Here is a 12,637-nt window from a genome sequence, read left to right as displayed (position 1 = left end):
ATATACTCGTTCATGCCAATAAGAGAGCCGCGATAGCGCAGTCGGTATAGCGACTGGCTACGGGCTGGACAACCGAGGGGTCGATTTCGAGTCTCGGGAGGGGCAAGAATTCTCACTCCTTGACGTCGCCCATGCCGGCTCTGGGGCCCACCCAGCCTCCTATCCAATGGGTATTGGCGGACTCTTTCCTCGGTGGTAAAGCGGCTGGGACGTGAAGCTGACCACTCACCTCCAACTAGTGTCGAGGTCAAGAAAACGTGGGTAAATACATCTATTCGCCCATACTTTTTCATGGCGTAGTGCTTAATTAGTTAAGCACAGGCACAATTTTACATTTACGTTTTACAAGCAAACAGGACACTAAAAACATCAATACAAGACCACGAAGAACTCAAAGAGGTACATCGGTGGAAAAGACACATCTACACACAACTACCACATCCATACAAAAACGTAGAAATCCCTGTTTTTGTAGTCCAATTTTAACGATTTTATATTCAAATAATCCATATTTTATCTTAACGGTGAACACAACGGAATTACTCACTACTAAAAATCAGTATTTCAATATGTAGACACTGGCCAATACTGACAGAGCGGCTGCGGCTTCTCGGCGAAGTTAATGCCAACTTTAGCGGATAGAGGGTGTCACATGGTCAGCGCAACGAATCGCCACGGCCGTTAATTTCGGTTTTCTAGAACGACGCCCCTATTTCCTTGAAGTATCCCCTCAATTATCCCCACGAGGTTGAGTAGACCCCGTTCCAGACCCACTACTTCTCAGAATATCTGGTAGCGCCGGGAATTGAAACCGGGATATCAGGATCTGTAACCAGTAACTCTGGCCACTAGACCACAGAAGCGGTAGGAATATATAGAAGTGAAAGCGAAAAAAAAACCAGATATCTACTAATGGCTTAATGACCCAAAATTCATTGTAAGAAACGATGAATGTATGGTATGTCCATACTACCTAAGTGGTGATGGAATAAAATAAAAGAATTTCTGAAAGCAGTCTTCTGGGATTNACCGGTTCTCACGGTCTCTTCGCTTGCAGATTTCTTATATTTTTTCTTCTACCCTGAAGATGGAGGCGATACGTTCCTCCGAAACGTCGGTTAACACCACATATACACGGTGCCAAATCCCAGAAGACTGCTTTCTTCATAGTCACCGCCGTGAAAGCCTCAAATCTTAAAAAGGAATTTCTGTTTCACACATACTAATATAACCTGTTCGGCATGATCCAAGACGGAGAGAAGTTCCCATGATTTCGTTTCCAGACCTAGTCAACAGACGTAGTTTAAACTTAAGGCCTAGGGTATCCGTTATGAAATATTATACTACACTACACAATCGGTGACTGTACATATGGATGTAGAGTATAGGTTGGAGCATCGAAGGATATTACTTGCAGCCGATCCCAATATCCGTGCTCTTTAGAAGCTTTGGAATGCCAATTGTGTTAGATCACACGAATATGGCTGGATGACTGCGTCACTGTCCACTGTCTGTCTCATTGGCATAATTATTTGCAGGGAAGCGAGAGAACTAGTCCCTCATGCATACGAAACGATCATGGCTCAAGAAATCTTGGAAAACTGCTACCTAAGATTAAGTTAACACGATAGCTGAGAAGATATGTGACCAAGTTGATTTCCATTAATTTTATGTGAGCGAGAGGTATGGATTCTTAAGGCTAAGGAAAGACAGTATTTGAGAGGAAAGTGCTGAGGAGAATATTTCGACCTAAGAAAGAGGAAGTAAAAGAAGAATAGAGAATTTTACATAAAGAAGAGCTTCGTAATCTGTTCTCTCCAGGAAGATCTGACGGGTAGGATATGTAGCACGGATAGGAAAGATGAGTAATGCATACAAAATTCTAGTTGCAAGGCTTTAAGCGAAGAAGGTATTTTAAAATCTTAGACGCAAGTAAAAGGATCTCATTAAAATGACTTTTAGAAAAAAGAGAAATTAAATTGGCCCATGATAAGATTTACGCCGAGTAGGCTTTTGTGAATACGATTAATGAATTCTGGGTTTCCATAACAGTATGAAATCTCTTACATTTTGAGTAAATAATTATTTACTTTTCAAGAAAGACCTAGAGGAGCTTCATAACTTGTACTCTTCGCCAAGTATAATCAGAATTATCAAGTCAAGTAGGATGATGTGGGCAAGGCATGTAGCGCAGACACAGGGGAGAAGATGAATATACATAAGATTTTAGTGGAAAATCCAGAAGGAAAGAGACCACTAGGAAAACTTAGATGTAGGTTGGAGGATAATATTAAAATGGATCTTAGAGAGCTAGTATGGAGCGATATGGACTGGATGAGCTGGCTCAGGATAGGAAGGCTCTTGTGAACATGGCAACGAACCTTCAGGTTTAAAAAGATATTGCGAAATTCTTCAGTAGGTGAGCGAATGGCAGTTCCTCAAGAATGCCTCAGCTCAATGGAGTTAGGTTAGTTAGTTCCAATAAAATTCAAAGCGTTAGTAGGTCTGTGACCCGTAAGTAAGCCCAATATCTTGGCCTTTGCCTGATAAGGAAAGCTATGAAACCTGAGTCAGAGTGGCCAGTCCCTGGGCCAATAATTGAACTGGGACCTCTCGAATGCAAGGACAGAGGGCTCTCACTTTATAGTAAAATGTTCTGGGCTCAGATCTTGGTCCAAAGACCAGCTATACTGACTGAAGTTTTTTCACGATAGAAATTACAATTTGGGCAAACGTACTGAGCAGGTATGCCCAAGATAATACAAATTAAAAGTGTAATGCCTAAGATTACGCATTAAAACATCGAAAACGTAAAGGAAATGCACATTTCTGATTCCGTCCACAAGACTGTGCACATTTTTACGGACTTTTGTTTTATTATTTTGCCGTCTATTGCAGAAAGTCCATAGTACTGTTTCACTATAGGCTACGTTAACAAACCATATATCGCTACAGGCCACAGAGTTTATTTTATATTCCTATATTTACAACGAGCCGGTCACGGTAGCCGAGCGCTCTAAGGCATGTACTGTCTTCGCTCGCCTGGAAAGCGGGATCGTGGGTTCGAATCCCACTCAGGGCATGGATGTTTAGTTTGTGTGTGTGCGTTTTCTGTGTTTGTGTGCAGGTAGAGGCCTTGCGACGAGCTGATCACACGCCCAAGGAGTCCTACCGAATGTGTAAGATCTAGAAAAACCGAAGCGAACGGAGAAGTTCATGGAGGTAGGCCTAGGCCCACTGGGGCTGTAGTGTCAAGGGGGAAAAATATTTATAATGAAGAATAGCTTGCAATAGTGCCGATCACACTGGCCGCGCGTTCTAAGGCATGAACCGTCTTCGCCCGCTATAACTCTGGGGTCGTGGTTTCGAATCCCACATGAGACATGGACATCTGTGTGCATTTATTCTGCGTTTTTGTTGTTCTGTGTGTATGCAGCGGCCTTATGACGGGCTGATCCCGCGTCAAAGGAGTCCTATCGACTGTGTATAGGATTACTAAACTGAAAAACGACCAAGGTCCAAAGGGCTGTAGAGTCATAGAGAGAGAGTGTGTTAAAAGTGTTTGATTTGGAAATTTCCATCCAAAACGCGCGTGGTTATGCCGCTACAATCATGGTTACGCCCCATGACACGATCAGAAAATAACACGCGTCGTTAAATTTTCAAGTCTGAAGCTTTAACAAAGAGCGTGAATAGGGTAAACTCATGATAATTCGTAACCTGGCAACTTACGCGTTATCTTGTTATAACTACTTCGAAGTACAGTTCATTATTTCCGATTTTACCTACCTCATGGCCGCGCCATAGGCCAAGGGGATAGTCGCTGGCTTCCCACCGCGGCGGCCCGGGTTCGATCCCGGGTCTGGTCAAGTGGGATTTGTGGTGAACAAAGTTGCAGGTTTTCTCTGAGTACTTCGGTTTCCCCTGCAAATCTTCATTCCACCAATTGCTCCACAATCACCCTCACCTATCATCTGGGGCTGGTACAATAGGCCAGAAGTGACCGTAATACAAGGGACTTAGTCGCACCCCACTAGAAAAAAAAATAATAATACCTACCTCATGTTGACTAGGAGGACCCGGAGCAATCAAAATGTGGTAGCCTCTATCACTAACGACAAATTAAGTTATGGACACTTTTTTTCCAATTTATTTTAACAATTAGAAGACATTAACTTTCCGTGATTTTTTTTAAGTGGCACTAGAGCCCCAGTTGGCCTAGGCCTACCTCCATGAACTCCTCCGTTCACTTCGGTTTTTCTAGATCTTACACATTCGGTAGGACTCCTTGGGCGGGTGATCACCTGGTCGCAAGGCCTCTACCTGTACATAAACACAGAAAAATGCACACACACAAACTAAACATCCATGCCCTGAGTTGGATTCGAACCCACGATCCCGGTTTCCAAGCGAGCGAAGACAGTGCATGCCTTAGACCGCTCGGCTACCGTGACCGGCAGATAAGCAAATGTCTCAATAAAATCTGTGGATCCTATTTCTGTTTCGTGGATGCCCCGGGGAACCCCTTTAAATACGTCCCTTCTGCAGACAAATTATTGCAACTGTTATCATGCTACAGACATCTCATTACATTTTCTCGTACTTCATTTAATATTAACCATGTCGAAAAAATATTTCAGTTAAAAATTTATCTTTCTTGATATCTGTATGTCATGCAATAAAATTCAGCATTTTTCCTCGTAAGATGATTCGTTCTATAAGAAAAATAAAGAAGTATGGTTTGAATTTGTTACGAAGTATATGTTGCACTGCTGATCCACAAGAAATTTCGTCGAACTTCAGTCAAAACTTTCGAAAATGGAACATGCGTTCTTTTGTGCACTTCATTCGAAGACTACGTAATAATTAACAATACTGTAGCATGTAAAGACTCTGTAAACAACGGCTGTTGCTAGGTAATGGTAGTAAACAGTAACACAAAAATGGTGCTCTCTATGTGGTCCGAATGATAGCTGCGCGATGTAACAACAGAAGAACTGCTAGGAGAGGTGTTTTCTATGCGGTTCGTGCCGAGATGTTATAATCAGGAAATTCAGGCTCTTATTAGATCTGTAATGACATGCTAGTCCCGCCTGGGAGTTTGCGGCAGACACCCATCTAGTGAAATTGCAGCGCCTACAAAACAAGGTTCTCCGCACCACTGGCAATTTTCCAAGGCGCACGCCGATCCGCGATTTGCACATGGCATTCAAAATCCCGTACGTATATGACCATATAACAAAATTATGCAGCCAACAAGCAGAAGTCATACAAAATCATAATGAGAATGTTCGCAACATCGGACAAGACGAGGCCTAACACAGAAAGTATAAGAGGCTTAAACTTGGCGGCGGTCAGGCATACGACTGTTCAAGTGACTACAGACTGCCGTGGTAGCAACTACTACAAGAAATAGGGCATGGTCTGCTGTACTGAGCCTAGATTGACAGAGGCCTTGTATATATTGTACATACTAGATATTAAGACTCAATTGTAAATAAGTGTACATAGTGACAATGGACTAATACTATCGACTAGGCGTGACAAATGACAGACCCGACCTCTCGTCAGAGAGGTCGCCCCACATGGACAGGACAGTAAATTTAATTTAAAACGTAATATCTGGTCATAAGCCCCAACCGGGGCTCGACGCCAAGACAGACAGACTGACTGACCGTCAGTCACAACATGACTTTGACTTGACAGATTACCCGTGTGGAAGGGGGGGGGGTCGAATAACTCCACCGTTACCCTGCGAGTCGTAGGAGACGACGAAAAGGGAAGTCTCAAATCTGAGACAGTAAAATATGGCCACGAGTACTAAGGGACTCGGACCCGAGAAAGACTGCGCTGGCAAGGGCCAGCAGCATATACAAAAGACAGACCCGTCCTCTCGTCAGAGAGGGTGCTCCACAGACACAAGACCGTAACTCTCAAACAATAATAAATATCTGATAATGAGCCCCAGATGAATGAATTAGAATGATCAAGTCAAGGAAGATGAGATGGGCAGGGCATGTGATACGAATGGGGGAGAGGAGGAATGCATATAGGTTATTGGTGGGAAAATCAGATGGAAAGAAACGACTAGGAAGACCAAGTCGTTGATGGTGGACAATATTAAAAATGATCTTAGGCAGGATGGGATGATATGGATTGGATTAATCTGATCAGGATAGGGCCCAGTGGAAGGCTCTTGTGAACACGGCATTGAACTTTCGGGTTCCATGAAATGTTGGAAAGTTCTTGAGTAGTTGCACAATTGACGGCTTCTCAAGAAGGGTTAGCTCCATGAGTGAGTGATTCATTACATTTTCATTATAAAAACTACTTACCTTACCGCATTTCCGTCATAATGTGGATGTGCCAATTATGATGAAATAGCATCCTTCAATATATGAATTATAAAACATTAAGTTAATAGTGTAGGACTAAATACCGTATTTACGCATGTATAGGTCGAACATTTTTTGCCAGAAATTCAAGAGGAAAACTGGGGTGCGGCTTATATTCGAAATATTCGAAATCACACTTCATTTAAAAAAAAATTATATTCATAATTAGTAATACAGGGTGTTCTACTCCTGAAATAATATTCCAAGAAAATTATTTTTTCTATAATTTCTGTCTGAAAATTGTGCTGCGGCCTATACACGCACGCGGCCTATACATGCGTAAATACGGTAAATACGAGCACTTTAATTACTTCCTTACTCCACGCGACGTGCGACAGTTGTAGCTGTGAACAATATTACTAGTACAGTACCACCTTGGACCAGTAATTCCCCGACGTTTCGGAGAAATGACTCTATCTTCAAAGTAGAAGAGTACTCAAACAGAGAATCCAGCAAGAAGTAGGCGCCTACCGATCCCTCGGTGGGCTTTCACCGCACTACATGCCGTTGCGACCCAGAAGCTCGTGCTCTTTGTAGTCACGGCTCTGAGAAAGTCAAATCGAACAATAATTACGATCCTCGTATTTTCTTTGTGTTCGGTTAAATTCTTGGATTACCTATATTTTAGTTCCTATGCAAATGATATTTTCCTTGCATTTGAGGCTCTTACAGCTCCTCTCCGGCTGCCTCATGCTTCTTGCTTGCTGTACTCTTCTACCCTGATGATGGAAGTAGTACGTTCCTCCGAAATGTCGGAGGACTTCTGCCGGACTACACGGCGTTACACCCCAGGCTATAGTACTCTTCAATATTTATCTTCGCTTATCTCTCATCTGCGTTGCAAAACGTTAACCACCGCTTATTATTCATACAGTGTACGGTAGTAGCTCCTACGTAACCGCATTTCAGGAAAATCACATGCTTTTTAATTGGGTACCGTAGAAGGTAAAGTCGTCCCTGTGTTAAATTGACCAAGCAGCCCACCCATTAAGGAGTATGGGGGAATGTAGACATAGCTTCACCATTCTTGACTTCGGCACTAGATGATGGTGCGTGGTCAGTTTCACGTCACGGCTGCTTTACTTCTGGAGAAGCAGCCCCCGTCATCCATTGGATAGGAGACTGGGTGATCCCAGAGATGTTCTGGACACTATGGAAAAAAGAAAAATCTCGTAATGTTGAATCAGCAATAGTCTGTCCTTTCAAGCTATCTATACAGTCGTTTCATAAGGCGAAGTTCGTCAGCTGCGGTGTCCGAGTGGTTAAGGAGTTGGACTTGAAATCCAATGGGTTCTACCCGCACAGGTTCGAATCCTGTCCGCAGCGAATTTATTTTTTAATATTACTGTTCACAACCACGTCATTGTCTCTAAATGTAATTAAAAATACGTACATACGTTTTTTTATTTATAGTTTATTTAACGATGACAACAGTAGCTCAGGTTACATAGCGTCGAATGTCAGGGCAATAAACGAATAATGAATTCGAAAGGATACCGAAGGAAGCGGTAATGGGCTAATTTGAGGTTCTATCAAGATATGTGCCTGGAGGGACTGAGGAAATCCCCGAATATATTTAGCCAGAATAGCCGTGCTTGAGCCGACACTGTAATTCAGGAACACCGGGACCAGGAGTTCTACCCACTAGAACGCGACGTTCGATTTCTTACACCAACATTCGCCGTATCAAAGAAAATATTTCACTAGATCGAAATCAGTGAAATTATTCCGTACTAAAATGTATCTTATCGTTCCGCTCATGGCGCTTCGCTACCGTGATGTTTATAAACGAGGAAGGAAAAACATACATTAAGCCCCAAAGTGTCTTCGGAACTGCATCCCGCTGATCCTGCAGTGACATAGAGAGTTACACTACCGATTGATCTGAATAAATTACCAATACCTGGTCCTTTATACTAACTTGTAGCTTATGTAATGACGTCAGTAACCCAGAAAATGTAGCTTCGAATGAAGAGGTAAAAGAAAATAAAGCTATCCCTGTAACAGGCCATGGAGGCCCATGGGATTATGAGACGTCAAGGCTCCCATATTATCTAGACATCGGCTCACAGATGGTGGTGAGGTTGTCATCCGCACACGCCGGCCGTCCTATAGCCCCAGGAAGATTCCTGTTACTCATTTCTGTTAGAGGCTGAATCATAGTGCGGCTGGAAGCATTAGATCAATTGAAAAATCCAATGACCTCATCGGGAATAGAACCCGCCACCTTCCGGCTTGAAGCATAGTGCCTCAGCCCACTATGTTCCTGTGCTTAACTAACTGAGTACTATGCTATGAAAATGTGTAGGGTAGGTGGTCCCTGTGCTTCTGATTAAGCACTACGCCATGAAGCGTATGGGGGAATGGATGTGTAGATCCACATTTTCTTGACCTTGGCTAGCTGGAGGTGTGTGGTCAGCTTCACGCCCCGGCCGCTTAACCCCGGTACCCATTGGATAGGAGGTTGGGTGGACCCCAGAGCCGCCTGGACGATGTAGAGAAGAGAAAGTTCTTGACCCTACGGGGACTCAAACTCCGACCCTTCGGTCGTCCAGCCCGTACCCAGTCGTTATACCGAATACGATATCCCGGCTCCTTCCCGTGTAGGGGAGTGATTGTATAGATCCACGTATTCTGACTTCGGCACTCAAGTCAAAGTCAAAGTCAAAGTCACATTGTAAATGACGACCAATCAGTCAGGCTGTCTGTCTTGGTGTCGAGGCCCGCGTAGGGCTAATCCTCATATATTTCTTCTTGTCTGATAGTAACGGTCCTGTCCATGTGGGGCGCCTTCTCTGACGAGAGGACGGGTCTGTCGTTTGTCAAAGTCTCAGTCAGCGGTATTATTCATTGTCAATATGTACAATTATTTACATCTTACTTCTTACTTAATGTTTGTATATACAGTATATACAAGGACTCTGTCAGTTCGGGTTCAGTACAGCAGATTATGCTCTATTTCTAGCAGCTTTCCCTACAACGGCAGTCTGGTTACTTGAACGGTCTTGTGTTTGACCGCAGCCAAATTTAAGCCTTTTATATTTTCTGTGTCGGGCTTCGCCTTGTCCAACTTCTTGAACATTTTCATTATCATGATTTTGTATTACTTCTGCTTGTTGCCTGCCTAATTTTGTTATATATAATCATATACGTAAGGAAGGCCGCGCCATAGCTCAAGCGGTTAGTTGCTGGCTTCCCACCACGGTGGCCCGGGTTCGATCCCGGGTCTGGTCAAGTGGAATTTGTGGTGGACAAAGTGGCGTTGGGGCAGGTTTTCTCCGAGTACTTCGGTTTCCTTTGCCAATCTTCATTCCACCCTCATCTATCATCTGGGGCTGGTACAACAGGCCAGAAGTGGCCGCACTACAAGGGACTCAGTCGCACCCCACTAGCTATAAATAGCCAACCGGTGTGCGACCTCGGCACTGGTTGGAGGTGAGGGAAAGTACCTCCGGTACCCATTTAGCTTCGAATAAAGAGTGAATGCTGAACTGGAAATGAAGTGGATGGATGCGATCATAGCGATCATAGCTAACTTCAGACACTATGCCGGAATTTTCCTGGAGGCACTGAGGAAAGCCACGAAAAACCTTGGACAGGCTATCCAGTTGCTCGGCCAGGATTCTGATCAGGCAGGTGCAAAATACAAGTCAAAATGTTACCACCAGAAAACAAAAGGCTACTTAATAGAGCAATACTACAACTTAAAGAGTTATTAAATAGTAACAAGAATCAAGAGATACAAGACTATCTCAAAAACTTAACACCAACCGAAGCTACCGACTATTCACTCTGGAAAGCCACAAAAAAGCTAAAGCAACCACAAAATACCAACCCACCAATCAGAACACCTCAAGGAGGGTGGGCCAGAAACAACAAAGAAAAGGCAAAAATCTTCGCAGAGCACCTAGCCCAAGTATTTCAACCCCACCCCACAGAACTCAAACCGGATGAAGAGGAAGAAATACAACAATTCCTAGAATCACCTTATCAGCTGGAATACCCCCTTAAGCCCTTTAAAAACAACGAAATAAAAAACATCATAAGCAGTAACTTAAACCCCAAAAAAGCTCCAGGTTATGATTTGATCACAGGGAAAATATTAAAAGAACTCCCAGAAAAGGGAATAAGGTACATCACGCAAATATTTAATGCAATCCTGCGTACTGGCTACTTCCCAGATCAATGGAAAGTTGCTCAAGTGATACTAATCCCAAAACCAGGCAAACCACCGGAAGACCCAAAATCGTACAGGCCCATCAGCTTATTACCTGTTCTCTCAAAAGTGTTCGAAAAACTACTTCTAGCAAGGTTGAGACCACTCCTCAACGAAAACAACCTCATTCCTGACCACCAATTTGGGTTCAGGCAACAACACGCAACAACAGAACAAATCCATAGAGTCAGTAAGAAGATTAGACAAGACCTAGAAGACCACAAGTACTGCTCAGCGGCCTTTCTGGACATCACACAAGCCTTCGATAAAGTCTGGCACACTGGAATACTGTATAAACTCAGGAAACTGCTCCCCCTCAATTATTTTCTTATATTCAAATCTTACCTACAAAATAGATACTTCCTGGTTAAACAGCAAGATGAGCACACAAACCTCTACCCCATTCTATCCGGAGTACCCCAAGGCAGTGTCTTAGGACCCATGCTATACTTGATATATACAGCCGACCTACCCACCGAGCAGAACGTGCTAACAGCAACATTCGCCGACGATACCGCCATATTGGCCTCGCATGAAAACCCGCAAACGGCGTCTCAGATTCTTCAAACCAACCTGGACAAAATTCAACAATGGCTTATTAAATGGAGAATAAGACCCAACGAAGCAAAATCAGTACATGTTACGTTTACCACCAGGAAAGAGACCTGCCCGCCTGTCCATCTAAACAACCACCACCTCCCACAAGCAGAAGATGCTAAATATCTTGGGATGCATCTTGACAGAAGACTGACTTGGCGCAAACATATCTCCGCTAAAAGGAAACAACTCGGCCTAAAACTCACCAGACTCTACTGGTTAATAGGAAGAAACTCCAAGCTGTCACTTGACAACAAACTGTTGGTTTACAAGATCATATTGAAGCCCATCTGGACGTATGGAGTCCAACTGTGGGGAGCGTGCTCATATTCAAACATCGAGATACTAGAACGCTACCAGTCAAAGGTACTGCGCGTGATAACCAATGCCCCATGGTATGTGCACAACAGTGTCATCCGGAATGACCTTGGTATGACTACAGTCAAAGAAGAAATACAACAACTTAGTGCTAAATATAGTAACAGACTTAACAAGCATCCAAACCCACTTGCAATAGACCTCATGAGCCAGCCAATTCACAACAGAAGACTTAAACGCTTCGCGCCAAATGATCTGCCGGGCAGATTCTAAGCTTTATGTATTTAGTTTATAAGTTAGATTAAGGTTATAGAAGTAAGTTAGATGTAAGTTACTCCTGCAAACAAAACTAATCAGCACTGATTATTATACGAAAGGTGTCTACTAATGAGTAGCCTCCTACATGCCATTGTATCAACCTACCTTTTGCTTATTGTAAATTCTTACAGATTGCAAAAAAAAAAAAAGAGGAGCCGTAAAAAAAAATGTTACCGTCTGAGCCAGTTCGTTTGGTGCGACCGGTGAGACCGGTGAGACCGCATTTATGTGTTATAGTGGTCCTTGAAGTTACATAACATGGAAAATTGTTTTGTAAATTTGAATGACTCCCCGCTTCGTCGTATCACGTAATATATCACTTTCTGTATCCCATGTAGCCCGAATCCATCACCAGCGTATTACCTCTTGCGCTTAGCGGTTTATAAACGTGATACTCTCGCTATGAAAACAACATAGTATATTACATAACAAGGAGCTTCATAATTTATGCAGGTCGCCTGGTAGTCTTAAACATGGTCACAGGGATGGGATTAAGCCAGACATCTGTACTCACCTCCTATGAACCATGAATTTTTGTAAAAAATCAAAATTGAAAGAAAGGAATATACCTAATATTATTGCCAAAAGTTACAATTTTTTAGAATATCATACTTAAATACTAGACCATCGCGTCGCATCAGAAATACTTGGTTCTTCTATGAAACGTTAGTTGAGGAAATTGATAACATCGGGGATAGAAGAACAGATACAAGTATTGTACTGAGGACGACGGTAAGGTAAAATTATCTCTGGGCTTAATTAATTAAGCTCCACGCCATGAAGATGTAAGGTG

General features: G+C 43.1%; 1 non-coding gene across 1 annotated transcript; it reads left to right on the top strand.

Annotated features, from left to right (window-relative positions):
- Positions 1-7,639: 7,639 nt before the first annotated feature.
- Trnas-uga lies at positions 7,640-7,721 on the top strand. The gene has a single exon. It is a non-coding gene; the product is annotated as a tRNA-Ser (tRNA).
- The last annotated feature ends 4,916 nt before the right edge of the window (positions 7,722-12,637 follow it).

Source organism: Cryptotermes secundus, unplaced genomic scaffold (assembly GCF_002891405.2).
Source record: "Cryptotermes secundus unplaced genomic scaffold, Csec_1.0 scaffold533, whole genome shotgun sequence".
NCBI lineage: Eukaryota > Metazoa > Arthropoda > Insecta > Blattodea > Kalotermitidae > Cryptotermes > Cryptotermes secundus.
This window is presented reverse-complemented; position numbering and strand designations above follow the sequence as displayed.